The following is a 25,916-nucleotide window of genomic DNA, read 5'->3' on the forward strand; positions in this document are numbered from 1 at the left end:
TCATTAGTTTTCCTTGTTAAAGTTGCCTTATTAAAACATCTTTGTTAGATTTTCCCATTAGTTCTTGTGATAGCAGTCCAAACGTCACAAAGTCAACAAAGCCATCTGCCTTCCATTATTTGTGAAGGCCTCCCTTTATCATTTTTTTAAATTTTTTTTTATTCTTTTATCTTATAATATTGGAAATACTTTTTTTTTTTATCCCAGACAATTGTATCTTTATCACTCTTGATACCTTCTTACAGGAAGGGTAGGTTCTTTTCCTTCTCCAATACATGCTCTTTATCATATTCTCTTAACATGTCCTAAAATTTACCTGTGTATATGCCTTTATCTCTTTATTTTTTTCTTTTAATGAAATTAAATGGCTTTATTGTTCTCTAATGCTGCTTTTTTTTTTATTTTTTTTTTTTTTTTTTATTTTTTTTTTTTCATTTTTCTTCACCACGGATATACATGGGCAACTCCACAGTATCAACAATGCCAACCTCCCGTTCCAACCCCCCCTACCCCCCACCCCCCAAATGGCAGGATGACCAGCGATGTAAATACATCAAAACCAACCGATACACAACAAGTACACATGACCAAACATCACCCTGCTCCAAAGAATCAGGCTCTGTTATTGTACATTGCTTGTGAAAATCAAAATCATGTGTTTAAATATAGGGAATGAATTTAATTAATGGTTTAGTCATCTAGTTTTTTTTTGGGAAATTAGTAGTTCGTTCATTACTGCTCCATTAAATGATTTGTTATCTCGTTTCTGAGGATGGCCTGTCCTCAGAACTGGTTCATCTAGTATTATTGTGAAATTAATGATCTCCTGGTCCTGCTCTTTCACTCAACTCAGTTCTGAAGTCTCTCCATTTTGAAATCTCATGGTCATTTCTTACAGAACAGTAATATTCCAAATTTTCATACCACAATTTATTAGCCTTCTCAACTTGTGGACATCCATTCATTTCAGTTCTATTAATAAGGGCTGCCAAACTTCCGTTGCAATACGGTCCCTTTCCTTCTTTATAATCCTTGGATAATCAGTAGTAACACTTGCTGGATCAGGGATACACAGTTTTAACTTTGAGCATGTTCAAACACTCTCCAAAATGGTTTGGATTCGTTCAACTCCAACAACAATGATCAATGCCCGTTTCCCTTCCCCTCCAATCATCATTATTTTCCTGTCATCTTACCAATCTGACAGTTGTGTGGTATCTTAATTGTCTTAATTTGCATTTCCTGATTAATAATGACTTGCATCTTTTCATAATGACTAAAATAGTTTCAATTTCTTCATCTGAGAATTGTCTGTTCTATCCTTGGCATTTTTCAATTAGGAATGGCTGATTTTTATAAATTAGAGTTTTCTCTATATATTTGGAAAAGGCCTTTATCCAGAACCTTTGACTGTAAAAATTTCCATTTTGGTTTAATCTTTCTCATTAAGGTTTTGTTTTAAAAAACTTTTCAGTTATATAATCGAATTTTCTATTTTGTGATCAGTATATCTCTAGTTCTGCTTTGGTCATAAAAACTTCCCTTCCGGTTAAGGTAAACTTCCTATTTCCAATTTATTAATAATTTCATTCTTTATGCCTATCAGCCCATTTTGATTATCTTGGTTTTCGCTTAAGTATGGATAATTTCGTTTCTGCCTATTAGTTTCCAATTTTCCAGCAATTTTATAAACAGTAGTTCATCCCAAAGCTGGGATTTGGGTTTTCAAGACTGGTTGCTAATTTGTTGACTGTTTTTCCTTGAACCTAATCTATTCACTGTCAACTAATTATTCCTTGGTTTCCAATAGTTTTGTTAACTGCTGCTCTATATATAGTTTTAATCTGTTTAGCTAAGCCCATCATTTGATTTTTTTTCATTGTTCCCTTGAATTCTTGACCTTTTTGTTTTCCATTTGAACTTTTGTTTTTTTTCCTAGGTCATTAAAATGTTTTTTGGTCTATTGGGTTGGGCTTGTAAATAAATTAGTTTGGTAAATTTCATCTTTATTATTTGTCGCCTTCCAAAGGCATTATTATTTCATTGGTTAGATCAGACTTAATTTGCGTGAAAAGTGGTCTGTAATTTTCTCATAAGTTTCTGATTTTCCTTGGCAGATAGATTCCTAAATATTTTATATTATAAGTTACTTTAAATAATTTCTCTTTGTAGCTCTGACTTTGGATTTTATTTAGTGAATATATAAGAATGCTGTGACTTATGTGGGTTTTTTTATAACAGCAACTTTGCTAAATTTGGATTATTTCTACTTTTAAGATCTCTGGGGTTCTCAAGTATCCATCATGTCATTCGGCAAAGTGATAATTTGGCTTCCTCATTTGCCTATTCTTATTCCTTTAATCTCTTTCTCAGCTCTTTATTCTATAGCTAGTGTTTCTAATACAATATTAAATGTAACGGTGATGTGGCAACCTTGTTTCCTCCAGATCTTATTGGGAATGGTTGCGTTTGTCTCCTTCCATTATGATGTACTGATGGTTTTAAATAGATGCTGCTGATTATTTTGGGAAAATCATTTATTCCTATACTCTAAGTGTTTTTATTAGGAATGGATGTTGGTTTTATCAATCTTTTTCTGCATCTATTGGATGATCATATGGTTTTTTAATTTGGTTATTAACATGCCCGAATTATATTGATAGTTTTCCTAATATTGAACCAGCCCTGCATTCCTGGTATAAATCCTACTTGATCTGGTGTATTATCTTGGGAGTGATTTTCTGTAGTCTTTTTGCTAATTCTTTTTAAGTTTTAGCATCAAATCATTAGGAGATTGGTCTATAATTTTCTTTTCTGTTTTCAGCCTACCTGGTTTAGGTTCAGTACCATGTCTGTGTCATAGAAGGAATTTGGTGGGACTCCTTCATTCCCTATTTTATCAAATAATTTCTAATTAGCATTGGGCCAATTGTTCTTTAAATGTTTGGTAAAATTCACATTAAATCCATCTGGTCCGGGATTTTTTCTTAGGGTTGTTTAATTGCCTGTTCTTTCTTTTTCTGAAATGGGACTATTCAAAAAATTCTTCTTCCTCTATTAGTCTGGAAGTCTGTTTTTGGAGGATCATCCATTTCATTAGGGTTATCAAATTTATTGGCATAAAGTTGGAAAATAACTCATTATTTCTCTTTTCCATCTTCATTGGTGGAAAGTTCTCCCTTTTCATTTTAAGACTACTAATTTCATTTTCCTCCCTCCTTTTTCAATCAGATTTTAAAACTTATCTATTTTATTGGCTTTTCATAGAACCAACTCTTGGTTTTATTAATTAGTTCAATAGTTTTTTTCTTTCAATATTTTAATTTCTCCTTTTAATTTTAATTTCAATTTAGATATTTGTTGGGGTTTTAATTTGGTCTTTTGGTTTTTAGTTCAGGCCCATTTTAATCCTTTTCTTTCTCTTTTTATTCGTAAGCCTCTAAGGATATAAAATTCCCTCTTATTACCACTTTGGCTACCCTGAAATTTTGGTATGATGTCCATCATTGTCATTATCTTAATAAATTATTAATTGTATCTATAATTTGCTGCTTACCAATCATTCTTTAAAGATGAAGGTTAGTTTCCAATTACTTTTTGGTCTATTTCCCCTAACTTTTTGTTGAATGTGGTTTTTGCAATGATCTGAAAAGCATTTATATTTCTGCTTTCTTGCATTTAATTTTGAGGTCTTTATTTCCTAATATATGGTCAATTTTTGAATAGGTTCCATGAACTGCTGAGGAAAATATTCCTTCTTCTCCATTCAATTTTCTCCAAGATCCAACATACCTAATTTTCTAATATTCTATTTACTTCTTTAATTTCTTTCTTATTTGTTTTGTGGTTTGATTTGTCTCAATTCCTGAGTGCAAGGTTGAGATCTCCCTATTACAGTTTTGTTGTCTATTTCTTCTTGCAACTCTCTTAACTTCTCCTTAGGAAGTTGGTGCCATACCAGGTGCATATATTGTTTAATATTGATATTGCTTCGTTGTTTATGCTACCCTTTAGCAGGATGTAGGTTCACTTCCATCTCTTTTAATTGATCAATTTTACTTTTGTTGATCTGAGATAAGGATGCTACTCTTTGACTCACCTGAAGCATAATAGGATTTGCTCCAGCCTTTACTTTTACTCTTACATCCCCCTGCTTTAAATGTGTTTCTTTAAACAACATATTGGGGTTCTGACTTTTGATCCAGTCTGCTATCTGCCTCCTCTTTATGGGAGAGTTCATCCATTTACATTTACGGTTAAATTACTAAATCTGTTTCCTGCCATCCCTAATAACCCGATTGTGCTTTACTTATTCTTCCTCCCCCAACCCTCTTTCCCCCTTTAAACTTTTGACCCCTCTTGTATCACGATACTTATCCTCTTTATAATCCCTCCTCCCCTTTAGGTCTTCCCCTTCCTTCCCATTACTCTTTTTCTTTTCCTTTTCCTTCCCCGTTTTTAATGGGCAGAGTTTCCTCTCAAATTCAATTATTTTTCTTTTGGCCAACTCTGTGAGTAAGATTCCACAATTTCCTCCCCTCCTAAATTCCCTCAGATATGATGTTTCCTTAGCCTCTTTGTGGGATGTGGTTTCCCTCTTTTGTATCCTCCTTCCACCTTTCTGCCATCATCCCTTTTCATATCTACTTCCCTTTTTGTTAATCGTAAAATCAATTAACATGTATTCTTTTGTATATCCACAACGAAGCCAATTCTCAAGAGTTATTTTACCTTTTCCCATCTCTTGAGTTCTATTCTTGGAGATCAAATTTTGTTTAGTTCTGGTTTTTTCTTCAGACATGGAATTCATTTTGTTTCATTAATTTCATCTTCTTCTAGAAAATGCTCAGCTTAGCTGGGTAGTTTATTCTTGGCTGCATCTCAAGTTCTTGTGCCTTTTTGGAATTAGATTCCAGGCCCTTCTTTCCTTTAATTAGAGCACCAGATCTTGGGTGATCCTTATTGTGGCACCTCGGTATTTAAATGGTTTTTTTTTGGCTGCTTTAAAATTTTTTCCTTAATCTTATAGTTCTGAAATTTTGCCACAATATTCCAGGGTTTTTTTTGGGTTTCTTTCAGAAGGTGTTCATTGAATTCTTTCAATGCCTATTTACCTTCTGGTTCTATTACATCTGGGCAGTTCTCTTTGATGATTTCTTGTAAAAAGTTCTAGGCTCTTTTTTTCATCATAGTTTTCAGAAAGTTAAAATCCTCAGATTATCTCTCTAGATCTATTTTCCAGTCTTTGTTTTGCAAGTGATTTCGTGGTTTTTTCAGTTTGTCATTTTTGTTTTGTTAATGATTCTTCTGTCTCAATGAATAATTAGTTTCAATTTGTTCCAGTTCTAATTTTAAATTTTTTCTTCAATAGCTTTTTACTTCTTTCTGTATATGTCCAATTGGAGTTTTGAATGTATTGTTTGTCTGTGGATTTTTCCATTTCACTAATTTTTTTTAGTGAATTATTCTTTCAATTCACGGATCCTCCTTTCTGGATTCTTTATTTTCCAGTTCCAATTTGTTTCCCTGCACTTCTGAAATTTTAACTTTCAATTCGTATTTCCAGGAAGTTTTGCCTCTTAGGAGCTCTCTTTCCCCCCATTTATCTTCAAACTCTCTTTTGGAGGACTTTTATGGTCTCTTCTATGAAGCATTATGTAAGAAGGGAACAGTCCGATCATTTGCTTTTGAGGGTCTCTTCAGGTTTGCAGAACCTCTCTTTTTCTGCATAGAAGCTGTAGATTGTTCTTTTCATCTTTTTATTCATGTTTTAAAGCCTTTAGGGTAGTCTCCTAGGCAAGGGGTTACAACTTCCTCTGAGGGAAAGGAGAGATGTAAACCAGTTTTCCCTCCAGTTATGGGATCTCTTGTGAGGATTTTCCCTTCCCAAAGGTGGATTCAGCCTGGCTGGGCTATCAACTGCTTAGTGGGGCTAGTGGATTTCGGTGCCTGTGGGAACTAAGTGGTGAAAGTGTCAGCCCAGGCCGAAGCCTCTTGGGGACTGTGGTAAGAGCTGACTGCAGACCCCACAACTCTGCCCAGGTGTCTCTGCCTGATGCAAATCGGCCCTGGAAAGCTCTATGGCCCAAGCCGAGCTCCCCACTGCGCAGGTGGAGGCTAACCGGGCTGCGTCCTCCTGCTGTGCAAGGATCCAACTGCCCAAAGGGCCCTGTACTGCGGTTGGGGCTGCACCTTGTGCTGAGATCGTGCCTTCACCTCGTTTGGCTCCCTGGGAACCTAATTTCTCTCCCGTCTCGCCGATCTCCCCTGGCCCCGGAACCAACCTTTTTGGCGGACTGCAGATTTTCTTTCGGCTGGTGGGTTGCTACTTCTTATCTTTACAATTGTAGCAGTCAAGACTTTTTAGCTCGATAATATTGATAAAGAGGGTGAGAAGGAAGCTTAGAAAGTCAATTTCTTCTCCGCATCTTGGCTCCCAACCTTATCATTTTATTGTAATCCGAATCCCTGCTTTAATGCTTAGCAGCAATTTGCTCATATGCTGCTCTGAATAATTCCTGTGTGTGATGTCTGCATATGGACCTATACCTTGTAGTTAGGTCATGGTGTCACCAGCAAACAGCATTTGACTATTTTGTTGGGCTTGTATCCTCAGGTACATTTTGAAGCCACATGTAATTTTGCCAGTTTCTAGGCATACCCTTGCTATAGATTTCCAGTCTTCAATCAAGTTTGAAGCCAAATTCTTACAGCACTTATACTGATGAGCCCAAATTAGTCGGCCTTTTAAGATCTTTGATTTCTATGTTAAAAGCAATGCTTTGTTACCTGAGGCTGGACTGGAAATTACAGGAAACATAAGTGGTTGAAGCTCCCGGATGTCCACCCTTTCTTTGGCACTAGTCTAACCCAAGGTTGGTCCCCTCCTGCCCCACTCCCTCCTCCTTCCATCAGAGGGTGGAGTTGGTGGAGGAAGTCAATCACTTGCTCCTGGGTGGGCTGAAGGCTGCCTCAGGGGAAGGTCACCACCCTTGCTCATATCTCTCCATGCCCTGTGGGAATATGGTATTAATCTCTTCATTTATTCTCCTTAATATCATTTGCTAATTTGAGGAGGGTTAAAAGGAAGACAAGGGTTTTTCTTTTCCTTCAGGTTCTTAGTGCTAACTGAAATACATTGTATAAATAAAATGCTCCATGGAAATTGAATGAGGCCTTTCTCTGAAATGTATGAACATCTCTTTCCCCGGGACCATTATCTCAGGGATCTGTCTCCTCTAAGTCCAAGAATGCAGTTTAATATACCCCAAATCTCACTATCTGTTCCCAAATTATAAAGTAACCCATGTATTTCTTCCAACTTAATCATCTTTCCATTGGCACCACTCTTGGTGGGTTGGGGCAAGGGATGAAGAGTCTTTAGCTAGCATTTGTCCCATTTTAAAAAAAAAAAAGATTACTGGTTTTAAGTTTTAGAAAAAAGTTCCTTAGTTATTAACAATTACTACCAAGTTCCTGGTCAGGAGACTTTCTTCAGTCCCTTGGTTCCCGTTGGGCAAAAAGTTAGATCGTGATTTTAAGATCACCAGGACAGAATTCAGTTGAGGAAAATCTCAGTCTTTTTCTCAGTGAAGAAAGATCGGGGTGGAAGAAGAATCGTGATAGCAATGTGCACCTGGTCAAGCACACTCCCGACCAGCAGCCAAAACCAGAACTCGGGTCGAACCAATCTCCCCATTAAGTTTCCTTGCTCTCTCTGCCTCCACCACCAAAATGTCATTTCCTATACAACAATCAGGACTTGCATGGAAGTGGGCGGGACCATTCTTATCAATCATGTATATTAATAGAGTATAGCCCAATTACTATCTAGCCTCATGTACTTGGACCTCAGTGCATCAGCTCAAACCTCAGCATTCAACTTGGTTTAGTTTCCCCTCCTCCTTCCTCCCTCCTAGATGGCAACGTCCTATTATATTTGGATTGTGATATCCTAGATACAAATAGTATGCAAATCAAACCATTTCTTTGTTTCACAGGGAATTGGTTGGTTAATAACCAGGAAGAAAAACAAAAATGCAAACAATTTCATTTCCATTTCTCAGTGTTTTTCTTTGGTGCTTCTTCTTCCATCATTATCATTGAACCTGAATTAGTTTTGTCAAAAATCCACTTCCAGAGAGTATATCTTCATACAGTATCGTTGTTGACGTATATAATGATCTCTTGGTTCTCTCATTTACTTGATCAGGTTCATGTAGTCTCTCAGCCTCTTAATTCATCCTGCTGGTCATTTCTACAGAAAATAATATTATAAATTCCTTCCAATATTTACCCAAACCTAATTAGTTGGGCATCCATTTTTTCAGTTTCAGACACTCAAACAGGGCTGCCACAAACATTTTGCACATACAGTCCTTTCCCTTTTAAGTTCTCCGGGTCTCAGTATCCTGCTTCAAAGTTGCAAGTTTGATAACATTTGGGGCATAATTCTAGAATAATCCTCAAAGTTTAGAAGAATTACCTTATTATGTTACAGTGGAACAGGAAAGAGAAGCAAACTTAAAATTAGGAAAAAACAGAGGTCATGTTTTGCCTATTTCAGACACTTGCTGTGATTGTGAGAAAATTACTTATGGAATCAATGCTCTATCTAAGGTTGCAAATTTCTTTTTTTTTAAATTTTCAATAGTATTTTCCCCCAATACATACAAAGGTGGTTTTCAACATTCATTTTTGTAAGTTTTTTCCTTCCCCTCCTTTAGCTACCACCTCCTCAAGACAGCAAGCAATTTGATATAGGTTAAATATGTACAGTAAGTTTAAACACTTCCATATGTATTACATTTTGAAAGAAAAATCAGACCAAAAGGGAGAAAATAAGCAAGGATAAATGTAAACAAAAAAAAGATGAAAATGTTATTTTATCCACATTCAGTTTCCATAGTTCTCTCTCTGGATATGGATGACGGTTTCCATCCCAATTCTATTATAATTGCCTTGAATCATCTCATTTTTGAGAAGAGTCTAGTCCATCACAGTTAATCATTACATAATTTGTTGTTACTATATACAGTGTTCTCTTGGCTCCATTTACTTTATTCACCATCAAATCATGTAAAGCTTTCAAGGCTTTTCTGAAATCAGCCTGTTAATTTTAAAAAAATATTCCTTATTTATTACCAAATTATTCCCATTTATAATTGAATCACCCCTCATTTTAATTCCTTCCCAAAAATTTCAAACTTTTTCACTGTCCATTTTCCCTCTTTAGAGTTGGTTTTACAGAATAATTTGCCCAAATCAAATATTACACTTTTTCCATTTGGAAATTAAATTCTTCAAATTGGAAAATTTCAATTCCACCACCAATCAAATGAATTTTCCCCCAAATCCTTATATTTATCTTTTCCTTATTTGGATTGAGGGTATGAGGTTTACTCAGGTTGTTTTTTAATTTGCTTTCTCTAATCAAAATATTTAAAGGATTTTTCATTATTAAATGGTTTTTTAATTTCTTCATCTGAAAATTTTCTGTTCATATCCTTTGAGCATTTATCAAATGAAGAATTATTTGTATTCTTATAAATTTGACTCAGTTTTCTAAATATTTTGGAAATGAGGCCTTTATTAGAGATAATGGTTATAAGAATTCCCTCCCCAGCTTTCTGCTTTGCTTCTCATCTTAGCTGCATTGGCTTTTTCTGTGCAAAATCTTTTTAATTTAATGTAATCAAAATGATCTATTTCGCATTTTATAATGTTCTCCAGTTTTTCTTTAAGCAGAAATTCCTCCCTTCTCCAAAGATATGATATCTAGATTATTCCTGGTTCTTCTAATTTTCTTATAATATTATCCTTTATGTCTAAATCATGAATATATTTTAACCTCATCTTGAAATAGGGTGTTAGATGTTGGTCAGTTCCTAGTTTCTGCCATACTATTTTCCAATTTTCCCAGAAATTTTTGTCAAATGATGAGTTTTTAATCCTAGAAGCCGAAGTATTTGAGTTTATCAAACACTAGATTACTATAGTTATTGACTATTTTTTCTTGTGTACTTAATATAAAGATGAACTACTCTATTTTTTACCCATTACCCAAAAGTCTTGATAACCACCCCTTTATAATATAGTTTTAGATTTTGTATGGTTAGGCCATCTTTATATTATTTACATTCTTGATCTTTTATTAGTCCAGATGAATTTTGTTATTATTTTTCTAGCTCTATAAAATAAGTTTTTAACAGTTTGATTGGTATGGCACTGAATAAGTATATAAATTTAGGGAGAATTGTTATTTTTATTATATTAGCTTGGCATACCCATGAACAATTGATATTCTTCCACTTCTTAAGAATTAACTTTATTTATGTAAACAGTATTTCGTAATTGTGTTCATATAGTTCCTGGCTTTGTCTTGGCAGGAAGGCTCCCAAATATTTTATATTGCTTATGGCCATGTTAAGTGAGATTTTTCTTTCTATCTCTTCTGTTGGGCTTTGTTAGTAACATATAGAAATGCCAGTGATTTACGTGGCTTTATTTTTTTATTCTTAAGCATATAAATTTCAAAGAAGCTGTTTATCTGCTTTTGTTAAAGCGTGTTTCCTTAATAGGAATTTTATTCCACTAATGAAATCACAAATCTAATCCCCATATACAATTTAATCAAATATAAATTAAATTTTAAATTTAAATGCTTTTCATATTTCAAGATGATTTTTCTTCATTATTATTATATTTTAAAATACAAAACTTAAAACATGACAATTGAAGTTGATCAATTAATATAAAATGATACATATTTATTTTGTGTATTCTCACTGCCAGTATTGGCCTTTAGCAAATTGTAAAGAATGTGTAATATGTAAAATATAATATAATGATAATAATAATAATGATAAAAATAAATATCAATTCAATACTGATGCAAATTAAACATAAATAAATAAAATAGAACGATTCATTCTTTTTTAGATATTCAGTATATTTAATAAATTTAATGACATAATATAAGCAATTTTTAAAAATATGACAAGTATTGATATGTTATACAAAGTAGACATATTCAATGGTCCTAAAGTCATGAAAGATTGTTAGTTAATTTGTGTGTGTGTGTGTGTTTGTAAAAGAGAAAGAGACAAAAAGATAAATATAAGCAGAGAAAGAAAGGAAGAATGGGAAGTGTAGAGGAACTGAGTTCAAATTAGGCCAAATAAACCAATGTTTCACATGGTAAGGATACAGAAGATAATTTTGCATTGTCTTAAATTAGCTAATTAGCTTGGGAGTTCATTTCCAAAAATTACATTTTGTAACAGAATAATAATAGTGCAGAAAGTAAATAAGCAGAAAAAAGTCAGAGAGACAGAGAGTGACAGAAAGACAGAAGAGATCTTCCAAATACACATCAAAGCATAGTAGAGAAACTACAAGTTCCTTAATGTTCTAAAAAATATAGGTAAAAATAAATATAACTTCTAAGCATGGGGAAAAATCTGAACAAGACTATAAAATGTTTTATGGGAGAATTGGAAATATCACTTTGGGAAATTATGATTTTAGCTTTCAATTTGGAAGGAAAAATAGAAGAGAGTAATTGAATTGAAAAAAAAGTGAAATCCTGATCATGGAGTTATAAATATATTAATAGAGTTTTCTCATGATTATTCTTCATGTTCATAGAAAGACTGAACTTGGACAATCCTAAAATCACAGACAATCAGCACCAAAAAAATTTACATAATGGGACATATTTTGTATTTATCTTTGATTACAATAATCAAAATACTAAAATCCTAAGGTGAATGGTGAAAAATTCAGCTGATTAACGGGTTTTGTCTACTACATGACCCAGACAAATGATTTGTCTGTGCTCACCATTCCAATTTCTTTTCACTGTTCATTGAATAGAATAGTTAAGTATCATTTGGGTCCTAGGGAATTTTATGGCAACCTACTTATGATGGAAAAAAGAATTCACAAACTGAAGTATCATTCCTTTAGACAAGAGATGCTATTTAAAACTATCACATGGTCAATTTGAGAAACTTAGTGACTTTTGATACTTAGAAATGTGTTATTTTATCAGTATGGATATTTTCTCTGATTAAAAAAATACTAAGCACTTTATGACATCTTCTATCGTATTATTCTTGTTCATATTTTCCAAATATATTCTCCAAGTATTACCTACCATAAAATATAAAGCATTCTATTCAAGACATTATTTGACAATTCAACAAAGTAGAGTGCCAGATGATAAAAATAATGTTAAATGAAAAGACAGTATTTTTAACTTTGAATAATACTTGAAACTGCTGAAAGAATCAAAACCTTTAGGTACATTCTCTAATAACTCTATTAAACCTCTGCCCATTCAATGAAACACACACACACATACACACACACACACTTTCAGACACCCAATAAAAGTTGTTTTGTTTTGTATGGTCAAATCTAGAATTTGTTCTCCAAAGAAACTTTTTCAGATTACATACACAAGTAGAGTCAAGTACATGGATGTTGATAAATATCAAGGACCATCAAAGACCCTATATCAAGGAAAGAAGAATCCAGATTTTTGCAGGTTAGAGTAAACAAGGAGAGGACACCCTTATTGATCATAAGGTTTAGCATCATTCAGGTCCTAGGGAATTTCATGTTGACTTACTTATGATGGAGAAAAGAATACAGAAAGTGGATTAGTTTTCTTCCATCTTTGTTTACATTGTCCACTAGATCTGAGCAGCCATATATGCAAAACTATTAATCTGAGTCAGAAATAGGTCAAATAGTTTAAGTTAAGTCTTTTTACTACAATATAATGATTCAACACTAAAATGTACTCATCTTACCTCACACTAGATATGATAATTTTTTTCTCTATTATTCTAGATATAATTTTGTATATGAGCTAGAATTTAGCAGGATGTATTACTCTTGTAATGCACTAATTTGTGAATCAATTCACCTCACAAGCTAATTATCTGCCAAAGGTTAAATTAGCTCATGGCCTCTCCTGAATTTCTTTTAACCAGAACTAGCACACAAACTTCCATAGACACCTATAAAAAATGCATTCATACCCTGGGCCAGTAGCAAGCATAACTCACAACTTATAACTTACAACCCATAGAGGTGATGTAGTCTTCAATTTAAATACAAATAGGAGGCTATGAGAGGAGAGATAGAACCACAGGCTTAAGTAAAAAGCCCTCACTTGCAACAAGTGTGACTGCATAATAAGGTAGTGTAATTTCCCTACTGGGAACTCCTACAGAACTGATTTTTTCAGCACTGTGGCCAGCATCTAGCTCTATGTTATGACATGTAATACCAATATTAAAACAGAATTTCACAATTATTTTTTAATTGAGTTGGACCTCAATTCTCTACTTTATTATGTTTCCTTTAAGATTTCTATCTAGTAACATATCTCTTAGTATACAACTTCCAAAACTTTTTGCTTGAATTTAATAAGTTTTCAGGGAAAGTATCCTGAGAAGATGGAAGAATATGTCAGAAAATTCCAAGCTTTCAAGATTTCCTTCAGAAACAAAACAAAATTACACCTCAGGGTGAACATAGACTGGTGAAAAATAAATAAGACTTGAGGCAAAACAGGGGTTCTCCTGGGACAGAGAGACCCAAAGAAAGACCCAAAGTCCAAGGTTTAACTGATGTGAAAGGTAAACACTATTAGGCTAGCTCTACAAAAACAGCAGGCTCTGGGGATCCTAAATTGGAAGCACAGAAATTTTCACCTCCCAGACACAGGAAGTCAGGGATCTGGGTTCAGGAAAACTGAGGGACTCTCTGTGGATTAGGAATGTCAAGCCCAGATGTACTACATAGACACAGCTCTAAGCAAGAAGGAACCAGTGCATCTTGTGAGTGAGAATCAACAGGGCATAGATATTGATGACTGTTGGCACTGGGTAGAGTGTGAAGCATTTGATTTATGGTTTCAGGTAGGAGAATATAGGTGAAGTGAAGGTGGAAATACCTCAGGATTAGAAGTGCTTACACTAATAGTTATTAATATTAAAAAAGAAGAGGCAAAGAAGAAAGAACCCAACCATAAAAACTTACTATGGAACTAGGGAAGACCAAGGTTCATTTTCAGAGGAGGAAAATAAAAAATTTTTTAAAAGCCTCTTCTACCCCAAAGAGTAATGTTAAATAGCTATCTGTCCAGAAAGAATTTATAAAAAAAAAATTTTTTTAAAAAGACTTCAAAAATTAAATGAGAGAGAATGAGAAAAAAAAATCACCAAGAAAACCTATTAGATTATGAAAAAAAAAAGTTGTCAACTATGAAAAGAGATAGTCTTAAAGAAGATGATGATTCTTTGAAAATTAAAATTGGGCAAGGAGAAGCCAGTTAAGTCATAAAACACCAAAAATTAAGAAAACAAAATGTAAAGAATGAAAAAATATAAGAGAATCTGAAACATCTTATAAGAAAAAGGACAGATTTAGAGAATATGTTGAGAATAAAAAAAGAATAAAAATAATTGGACAGCCTGAAAGCTGGAACAAAATAAAAAGAACTTTGAGACAATAATAAATAATTAGAGAAAATTATGCTAAAGTGATAGAACGCAGAAGAGGAAAATAGAAATAGAAAAAAAAATTCACTGATCACCACTTCAAAGAGATTCCTTGTGGAAAACACATAGGAATATTATTGCCAAATGTCAAAACCCTCAGATGGAAGAGAAAATTCTCCAAGCAAGAAACAAACAAAAAACAATTCAAATATGCTGGAACTACAAATGGAATTATACAGGATTTATCAGCAACCAGAATAAAAACAAACAATAACAACAACAACAACAACAACAACAACAAAAACTACAGGTCATGGAATAATATAAAGCAATAATCAAATGAGTTGGGCCTGTAGCCAAAAAAAAAAAAATCATATTTAGTAAAACTAACTACAGTAATGAACATGCAGATTTTCAGGACTTTATCTCAAGCAAACCTGAATTTAATAGAAAATTTAATATATAAGAACCAACATCAGATATTAATTTCAAGGGACTTAAAAAGGACAAATTGTTTATGTTTCACACATGGAAATGTACACCATAAGTTAAATTTGAAATCATTACTTGGTACCTTAAAAGAAAGATTGAAGCAGAGTATCTGACTCTTAAAAGAAAAAAAAAAGAAAAAGTTTGGGAAAAGCTAAAAATAACAATTTTGATATTTGAATGAGGTACATGGGTAGAACCAACAAAGAAGCATTAGAAGAGAAAAGGGGACTACAAGTTCTGAAAACTTACTCATATTGGGGATAAGCTAAATAACAATACATTATATACAGACACCCACAAATGTATACAGGTGTGTGGATTTATGGCAGTAGAAGAAGGTATGTAGATTAATGGGAAAGGGATAAAATGAGAAGAAAAGACATTGGATAAGCTGAGTTGCTGAGGAATAGTTTTTTTTTTTTTTTTTCAGGAATCTAATGAAAGAAACATTTTCTAAATCAATTTACAGGTAATTTGTTCATTGGAAGGATACAATTTATAGTTTTTTAACTGAGTATAGTAAGTATAGTTCAATATTTTGGATAATCCTATCAATTCATTATTATCATTTAAAAATAAATTCTCTAGTGAATCTTCATACCATTATTTTCTTCTTTTAAGGCATCAAAACATAGCAAAAAATCAATACCAGCCCCACATTCCTCCCCCATCTTATTTGGCTCCCTCTTAGACTTTCCACTAACATAATGATTCTTTTTTTTTTCCTTGTTTAAATTTCTTTGCATTTAATACACATTGCTTTATAGATCATATTGGGGGAGAAAAATCAGAACAAAGGGGAAAAACTTTGGGAGAAATAAAAAAAAAACAGAAAAAAGAAGTGAATATAGCATATGTTGATTTACATTCAATCTCCACAATTTCTAATTTGGATGCAAATGACATTTTCTATCCAAAGTCTATTGGGATTGCCTTGAATTATTGAACTACTGAGAAGAACCAAGTCCTTCATAGTAGATTTATTATTATTGCTGTTATTATGTACAATATATTCCTGATTTTGCTTGTTTCGCTCAGCATCAGCTCATATAAATCTTTCCAGGCCATACTAAAATAAGCTTACTCATCATTTTTATACAATGATAATATTCCACTACTTTCTTTACCATAGCATGTTCAGACATTCCCCAACTAATGAGCATTTATTCATTCTTTGCTAATATAAAAGAGTTGCTATAAACATTTTTGCCCATGTGAGTCCTTTTTCCTCTTTTATGATTTCTGGGGATATAATCCCACCAGTGGCACTGCTAGGTCAAAGGGTATTCACAATGTTATAGTTCTTTAGGCATAGTTCTATATTTTTCTCCAGAATGGTCTAATTATTTGACAACTTCACCAACAATGCATTAGTGGCCCTGTTTTCCCACATGCCCTCCAATATTTATCATTATCTTGTGATGTCATTTTACTAATCTGAAAGGTGTGACACGGTAATTCAGAGTTGTTTTAATAGGAATTTCTATAAACTGTAGTGATTTAGAGCATTTTTTCATATGATTATAGATGGTTTTAATTCTGTCATCTGAAAATTGTCTGATCATATCCTTTGACCATTTATCCTTAGGGAATGACTTGTATTCTTATAAATTTTGACACAGTTCTTCATATAGTTTTGAAATCTGGCTTTTATCAGAAGCACCTACTGTAAAAATTGTTTCCCACCTTTGTACTTCCCTTTTAATCTTGTTTCAAAAAAAAAAACCTTAAAAAAAGTTTAACGTAAGCAAAGTTATCTATTTTGCCTTTCATAATGTTCTCTAGTTCTTCTTTGGTCATAAATTCCTCCCTTCTTCAAAGATCTGATAGGTAAATTATCCCTTGCTCTCCTAATTTGTTAATGCTATTACCCTTTATCCCTAAATCATGTATCCATTTTGGCCTTATTTTGGTATGAGGTGTGAGATGTATGTCTATGATGAGTTTCTTATATATTATTTTTATGATGTAGTGAGTTCTTATCCCAGAAGCTGGAATTTGGGATTTATTAAATACTAGATTGCTATAAGCCTTGCTTACAGATCTTCAACGCTAATGAAAATAAAAAACCCTTAAGAAAAATTAACTTTAGGGGTAGTGCAGTGGATAGAGCATCAACCTTAAGTTCAGGAGAATTTGAGAGAGAAAGGGAGAGAGAGAGACAGAGAAAGAGAGAGACAGAGAGACAGACAGAGACAGACAGACAGAGAGAGAGAGAGAATTCTTTAATCTGTATTCAGTTCCTTCTCTGGGTATGGATAATATTTTTCATCATAGTCCTTCAGAGTAGATGTGGATGATTGTACTACTGAGAATAGCAGTCATTTACAGCTGGCCATCCTAAAATATTGCTATTGCTTTGTATAAAGTACACTTCTCTTTGCTTGAGTTTATGGAAGACGTTCCAGATGTTTTGTTATTATTGTTGTTTTTCTGAGAGCAAGCTGCTTATCATTTATCATGGAACAATAATTTCCCCTCACAAACACATATCATCCTTTATTGAACCATTTCCCAATTGATGTGTACCCCCTCAATTTCCAACTTTTTTGCCCTGAGAAAAGAGCTGCTATGAATATTTTTTAAACATATTGATCATTTTCCTTTTTTTTTTTTTTTCCTGAATCTCTTTTGGTATTCCTGCCTAGTAGTGGTGCTGTTAGATCAAAGGATATGCACGGATTTATAATCCATTGGGCACAGATTATATCTTTGAATCATTTGTCAATTGGGGCTTGGCTATACTTTTTTATTAATTTGACACAGTTCTTTCTATGTTTAAAAAATGAGATCTAGGGGCAGCTAAGTGTCGCAGTGGATAGAGCACCAGCCCTGAAATCGGGAGGACATGAGTTCAAATCTGATCTCAGACACTTAACACTTCTTAGTTGTGTGAACCTGGGCAAGTCACTTAACCCTAATTACCTCAACAAATAAAGAAAGAAAGAAACAAAGAAAGAGAAGGAAAGAAAAGAAAAAGAAAAAAAAAAAGAAAAATGAGGTCTTATCAGAGAAACTTGTTTTGAATTTTATTTTACAATTACTATTGTTAATTTTATTTCCTACCATTTATTCTCTTGTTCAATTTCTTTTTCTAAAATGGGAGTATTTAAGTAATTTATTTCCTCCTCTGTCAATCTGAGCAATTATGACTTTGTAAATATTCATTCATTTCACTTAGGTTATCATTTTATTGGCATATAATTGGACAAAATATCTCCTAATTGTTGCTTCGATTTCCTTTTCACTGGTGGAAAGTTCACCATTTTCATTTTTGATAAAAAAAACAATTTGACTTTCTTTTTTCCTTTTTCAGATCAAATTAACTTAAAGGTTTTTCTATTTTGTTGTTTTTTTTTCATAAAACCAGGTCTGACATTTTTATTATTTCAATAGATTTTTACTTTCAATTTTATTAATCTCCTCTTTTATTTTCAGGATTTCAAATTTGATATTTGGGGATTTTCAATTTGTTCTTTTTCTAACTTTTTTAGTTGCATGCCTGATTTATTGACCTTCTCTTTCTTTATTATATGCAGGTAAACATCTAGAGATATAAAAGTTCCCCTATGAACTGCTTTGTCTGAATCTGCTAAGTTTCGGTATGCTTTCTCATTACTGTCATTCTCGTGAATGAATTTATCAATTGTGTTTATGATTTGTTGTTTCACCCACTCATTCTTTAGGATAAGATTATTTGGTTTCCAATTAATTTTTGGTCTATTTTTCCTGGATTCTTTATTACATGTGATTCTTATTGCAACATAATCTGAAAACATTGCATTAATTTTTCTGCCTTTTTGCATTAGACTTTCAGGTTTTTATGTCCTAATATATGGTCAGTTTTTCTGTAGGTGCCATGAATTATTGATTAAAAAAAGTATACTGCTTTCCATCTCCATTCAATTTTCTTCAAAGATCTATCATACCTAATTTTCCTAAAATTCTATTTATCTGCTTAACTTCTTTCTTATTTATTTTGTGGTTCAATTTGTCTAGTTCTGAGAGAGCGAGGTTGAAGTCTCCAACTGTATAATTTTACTGTCTATTTCTTTTTGTAGCTCTTTTAACATTCTCCTCTAGGAATTTGGATGCTATACCACTAGGTGCATATATGTTAAATATTGATATTACTTCATTATCTAGGGTACCCTTTAGCAAGATAGTTTCCTTCCTTATCTTTTTAATTAGATCTATTTTTGCTTTTGTTTAATCTAAAATTAGGATTGCTAACCCTGTTTTGTTGTTGTTGTTGTTGTTGTTTGTTTGTTTGTTTGTTTTTACTTTACCTGAAGCATAATAGATTCTGCTCCAGCCTTTTAGTTTTACTCTGTTATGTACCACTCTGCTTTAAATGTGTTTCTTGTAAGTAACATATTGTAGGATTCTGGCTTTTAATCCAGTCTGATATCCGCTTCCATTTTATGGGAGAGTTCATTCCATTCACACAGTCAGAGTTAAAATGGCTAATTCTGTATTTTCTGACCATCTTATTTTCCCCAAGTTATGCTTTTCTCTTTCCTTTCCCATTTTTCTTCCTGCCAGGTATTTTACTTCTGATCACCACCTTCTTCAAACAGCCCTTCCCTTTGAACCCCTCCCCCTTTCTTATACTTTTCCCCTACTACTTCTGTTTTCCCTTCTATTAGCCTCCCCTTTTCCTTTCCCCTCCCACTTCCCTATAAGGTGAGACAAGTTTCACTGTGAAGGCAAATATATCTGATATTCTCTCTTTCAGCCAAATCTGATGAAAGATTAGCACAATGTTCATTCTCCTCCCTTCTTTCCCTCAATTATGAGGTCTTTGCTTCTTCATTTTACCTCCATTTTTCTCTTCTTCCATTACAATCGTCTTTCCAGCTCTAGTTATTTTTTTATATTATCACAATAAGAATAAATTATATCTGCATCCTCTAAGTATACCCATAAGAGAAATATAATTCTCAAGAGTTCTTTCTTTTTTACCTTTTTAATCTTCTCTTGACTTCTGTGTTTGGAGATCAAATTTTCTGTTCAGCTCTGATCTTTTTATAGGAAATAAATAAAATCCACCTGTATCATTGAATGTCCATCTTCTTCCTTGAAAGATAATTCTCAGTTTTGCTGGATAATTGATTCTCGGCTGCAATCCAAGTTCCTTTGCCATTCAGAGTACTGGATTTCAGGCCCTTCTATCCTTTGATGTGGAAGCTGCTAGGTCTTGCTTGGGTAATCCTGATTGTGGCTCCTCAATATTTTGATATTTGAATTTTTTTTTTACTGGCTGCTTGCAATAGATTTCCCTTGATCCAATAAATATAATTTAGCTATAATATTCCTTGGAGATATCTTTCTTTTTTTAAATTTTATTTAATAGCCTTTTATTTACAGGTTATATATATATATGGGTAACTTAACAGCATTGATAATTGCCAAACCTCTTGTTCCAATTTTTCCCCTCCCCCTCCCAGATGGGGATGAAGTAGATGTTAAATATATTAAAATATAAATTAGATACACAATAAGTATACATTTTAAAACCATTATTTTGCTGTACAAAAAGAATAGACTCTGAAATATTTACAATTGCTTTGAAGGAAATCAAAAAATGATGGGGAAAAAATATAGGGATTAGAATTCAATGTAATGGTTTTAGTCATCTCCCCGAGTTCTTTTGCTGGGCGTAGCTGGTTCAGTTCATTACTGCTCCATTGGAAATGATTTGGTTGATCTCATTGCTGAGGATGGCCAGGTCCATCAGAACTGGCCATCATATCAAGATTGTCCATTGTTGTTGAAGTATATAATGATCTCTTGGCTCTACTCGTTTCACTCCAGCATCAGTTCCTGTAAGTCTCTCCAGGCTTTTCTGAAATCATCCTGTTGGTCATTTCTTACAGAACAATAATATTCCATAATATTCATTTAAAAATTCAGCCATTCTCCAACTGATGGACATCCTGTTTTCAGTTTCTACCACTACAAGGGACTGCCACAAACATTCTTTAATACAGGTCCCTTTTTCTTTTTGATCTCTTTGGGATATAAGCCCAATAGTAACACTGCTGGATCAAAGGGTATGCACAGTTTGATAACTTTTTGAGCATAGTTCTAAATTGCTCTCCAGAATGGTTGGATGTATTCACAGTTCCACCAACAATGTATTAGTGTCCCTGTTTTCCTACATGGAATATCTTTCAAGAGGAGATTGGTGAATTCTTTCAACGGCTATTTTACCCTCTGGTCCTAAGACATCCCAGAAGTTTTCCTTGATGATTTTCTGAAAGATGATATCTAGGCTCTTTTTTCATCATGGTTTTCAGGAAGTCCAATAATTTTTGTGTCTTCTGGATCTATTTTCCAGGTCAATTGTTTTTAAAATGAGGTATTTTACATTTTCTTCTATTTTTTCACTTTTTTGGTTTTTGTTGACTGTTTAGTGATGTTTATTGAGTCATTCATTCCCATTTATTCAATTCTAATTTTTAGTAAATTATTTTTTTCAGTTACCTTTTTTAAGCTTCTTTTGTATTTGGCCAGTTGAATTTTTATAGTCTCATTCCTTATGCCTAGATCATGAAACCATTTTGACCTTATCTTGTTGTATGGTGTTAAATGTGGGTCAATGCCTAGTTTCTGCCATACTAATTTCCAATTTTCCCAGCAATTTTTGTCAAATAATGCATTCTTATCCCGAAAACTGGGGTCTTTGGATTTGTCAAACACTAGATAATTAAAGTTATTGGCTGTTTGTCCTTTGAACCTAATCTATTCCATTGATCAACTAGTCTTTTCAGCCAATCCAGATGGTTTTAGTAACCGCTGCTTTGTAATATAATTTTAGATCTGGTACAGCTAGGCCACCTTCATTTTGATTTTTTTTTTCACTAATTCCCTTGAAATTCTTGACCTTTTGTTTTTCCATATGACCTTTGTTGTTATTTTTTTCTAGGTCATCAAAATAGTTTTTGGGAAATCCGATTGGTATAACGCTAAATAAATAGATTAGTTTAGGTAGTATTGTCATCTTTATTATATTTGCTTGCCCAGTCCAAGAGCATTTAATATTTTTCCAGTTGGTTAGATTAGGCTTAATTTGTGTGGAAAGTGTTTTATAGTTTTGCTCATAAAGTTTCTGATTTTCCCTTGGCAGATAGATTCCTAAATATTTTATACTATCAATAGTTACTTTAAATGGAATTTCTTTTTGTAACTCTGACTGTTGGCTTTTGTTAGTGATATATAAGAATGCTGATGACTTATGTGAGTTTATTTTATAACCAGCAACTTTGCTAAAGTTGTGGATTATTTCTAAAAACTTTTTAGTAGAATCTCTGGGCTTCTCTAAGTATACCATCATATCATCAGCAAAGAATGATAATTTGGTTTCCTCATTGCCTATTCTTATTCCTTTAATCTCTTTCTCAGCTCTTATTGCCAAAGCTAGCATTTCTAATACAATATTAAATAGTCACGGTGATACTTGTTTCACTCCTGATCTTATTGGGAATGGCCAATTGAATTTTTAATTGAGTTGTTCTTTTCAAGAGACTTTTTTTTTCCATTTCACACATTTTATTTTTCAAGGAGTTTTTTTCTTTTTCCATTTTGTCAAATCTATTTTGTAAGGAATCATATGTTTCTTTAGATAATTTCTATGTTTCCTTTTCCAAATTCTTCTGCAATATTTTCATTTCCTTTTCCCATTTTCCCTCTCTTTTTTGAGATCCTTTTTTGAATTCTTCCAAGAAAGCCTTGTGAGATGGGAACCAACTTATATCACCTTTGGGGCTTCATCTGGAGATGACCTTCTTTTAGTGTCCTCAGGGTTTGAGATCTGTTCTTCTCTATCTCCATAAAAACTATCTATGGTCAGAGATCTTTTGCTTTTTTTTTGATAATTTTTTAAAAAGGTTTAAGTCTGCTTTTAGGACAAAGAGGAGATTGTCCAAACTTCCTCTATAAGTGACAGTGGCTATGCTGGATTGGTGCTGACTAATTTCTAATGATGTGGGGGCTGGCCAGGTCCCATATTATTCTGTGGTTCAGGGATCACAATTTCCTTTTTGTATTTGTGTTGGATATCTTACAGCTAATCTGCTGATCTACTGTCTTGCAACTAGGACAGAGTAGCCAACACTATTGTAGATTCATCCTATTATATTCCCCAGAGAGTGGAGCCCCCATCACCCTAGGTCTCTGCACTGTGCCTGTGCTTGGCCATCTCCCTTCATGCCTGAATGAAACAGACTTTTTTTGAAGTTCTTCCAAAATATCTTCTGCTGGAAAGATGTTACACTCCAAATATTTGTGGGTTCTGTCACTTAAAACCAGTTTAAAGACTCATTTTGATGATGGTTTTGAGGGACATCAGGGAGAACTCAGATAAATATGTCTCTTCTCTGCCATCTTGACTCAACCCACACTCCCCCATTTGTTCTCTGTTTCCTTTCAGTCTGTCCCTCCTGAACAGTATTTTGGTACTGACCACTCCCTCTCCCAATATGTCCTCTCTTTTATCATCCTCCTTCCTTCCCATATTTCACTCTCCTTCAATTTTCTGTAGGGTAAGATAGATTTCTATACCCCTACAGAGTTTGCATGTTATTTCCTATTTGAGCCAATTCTGATAAAAGTAAGGTTCACTTACTCCCTTTCTCCTCACTTTCTTCCCCTCCATTTTAAAAAAAACTTTTTTCTTGCCTCTTTTTATGGCCAATAATTTATACCATTCCACTTCTCCTTTTCCTTTCTTCCAACACATTCCTTTCTCAACTCAATTTCATCATTATTTAAAAGATATTATCCCTTTATATTCAATTCATATCTGTGTCCTCTATTTATACTCCTTAGAACTATCACAATAATGAGAAAGTTCTAATGAATTCAAGTGTTATCCTGCCATAGAGGAATGTAGACAGATATGCCTAATTAAGATCCTAATGATATCACTTTCCTGATTGTCTTCTTAAGTTTCTTCAAAAATCCTATATTTATTTTTTAAATTTTATTTTATTTTATTTTATTTTTTAATAATTATAACTTTTTACAGAACCCATGCCTGGGTAATTTTTTACATTATCCCTTGCACTCACTTCTGTTTCAACTTTTCCCCTCCCTCTCTCCACCCTCTCCCCCAGTTGGCAAGCAGTCCTATACATGTTAAATATGTCACAGTATATCCTAGATACAATATATGTGTGTAGAACCAAACAGTTTTCTTGTTGCACAGGAAGAATTGGATTCAAATGGTAAAAATAACCCGGGAAGAAAAACAAAAATGCAAACAGTTTACATTCATTTCCCAGTGTTCTTTCTTTGGGTGTTGCTGCTTCTGTCCATCATTGATCAATTGAAACTGAGTCAGATCTTCTCTTTGTCGAAGAAATCCACTTCCATCAGAATACATCCTCATACAGTATCGTTGTTAAAGTATATAATAATCTCTTGATTCTGCTCATTTTACTTAGCACTAGTCCAGGTAATTCTCTCCAAGCCTCTCTGTATTCATCCTGTTGGTCATTTCTTACAGAACAATAATATTCCATAACATTCATATACCACAATTTACCCAACCACTCTCCAACTGATGGGCATCCATTCATTTTCCAATTTCTAACCATTACAAACAGGGATGCCACAAACATGTTTGTACATACAGGTCCCTTTCCCTTCTTTAGTATCTCTTTGGGATATAAGCCCAGTAGTAGCACTGCTGGATCAAAGGGTACGCACAGTTTGATAACTTTTTGGGTATAATTCGAGATTGCTCTCCAGAATGGTTGGATTCATTCACAACTCCACTAACAATGCATCAGTGTCCCAGTTTTCCCACATCCCCTCCAACAATCATCATTATTTTTTCCTGTCATGTTAGTCAATCTGAAAGGTGGGTAGTGGTATCTCAGAGTTGTCTTAATTTGCATTTCTCTGATCAATAGTTATTTGGAACACTTTCATATGAGTGGAAATAGTTTCAGTTTCATCATCTGAAAATTCTCTGTTCATATCCTTTGACCATTTATCAATTGGAGAATGGCTTGCAAAATCCTGCATTTAAAAATCAAATTTTCCATTCAATTCTGGTCTTATCATCACAAATGTCTAAAAATCCTCTATTTCATTGAATGTTCAATTTTTTCCTCTGAAGAATTGTACTCAGTTTTTCTGGGTAGGTGATTCTTGTTTGCAATCCTACCTCCATTGCTCTAAAATATATTCGAAGCACTCCAGTTCTTTAATATAGAAGTTGGTAAATTTTGTGTTATCATGACCGTGGCTTTACTATACTTGAATCGTTTCTTTCTGGATTCTTGTAATATGTTCTCTTTGATCTGGGAGTTCTGAAATTTGACTATAATACTCCTGGGAGTTTCCATTTTAGGATGTCTTTCAAGAAGTAATTGTTGGATTCTTTGAATTTCTATTTTAATCTCTGGTTCTAGAATGTTAGAAAAGTTTTCCTTGATAATTTCTTGAAAGATGATTGCCAGGCTTTTTTTTTTTGGGGGGGGGATCAAGATTTTCAGGTGGGAGAACAGAATTTAAAATTATGTACAGTATAAAAAGGGATGGAAATAACGAAGAAGGAAAAGGAAATGAACAATTTGCAAAGAGTGTCAGAATATAATGTTGTTTTTTAATAGTATGAATAGAGAGGGTGAAAGAAAAGGTACATACTAATAGTATTCTTATTTGAGAAATGAAAAAGAATCAACATCAGAAGAAAAAATAAGTAAATAAATAAAAAGAAAGAGAAATTAGCATTTTAAATAAATTCAAGGAGCTTGGGATAAAATAGGTCGACAAGATAGGGAGGAAGTACAGCCTGTGGGAATCAATTAGCATCAAATAGTTGTAGAAACAAAATGCTTACTAAAAGAGGAAGGAGGTAAACTCAATACAAATTAAATAAATGGAAGGAAC

General features: G+C 33.4%; 1 pseudogene; it reads left to right on the forward strand.

The window, feature by feature from the left end:
* The first annotated feature begins 480 nt into the window (after positions 1-480).
* Positions 481-25,916, forward strand: part of LOC116422533 — a 42,017-nt pseudogene continuing 16,581 nt past the window's right edge.

This window comes from Sarcophilus harrisii, chromosome 3, assembly GCF_902635505.1.
Source record: "Sarcophilus harrisii chromosome 3, mSarHar1.11, whole genome shotgun sequence".
Taxonomy (NCBI): Eukaryota; Metazoa; Chordata; class Mammalia; order Dasyuromorphia; family Dasyuridae; genus Sarcophilus; species Sarcophilus harrisii.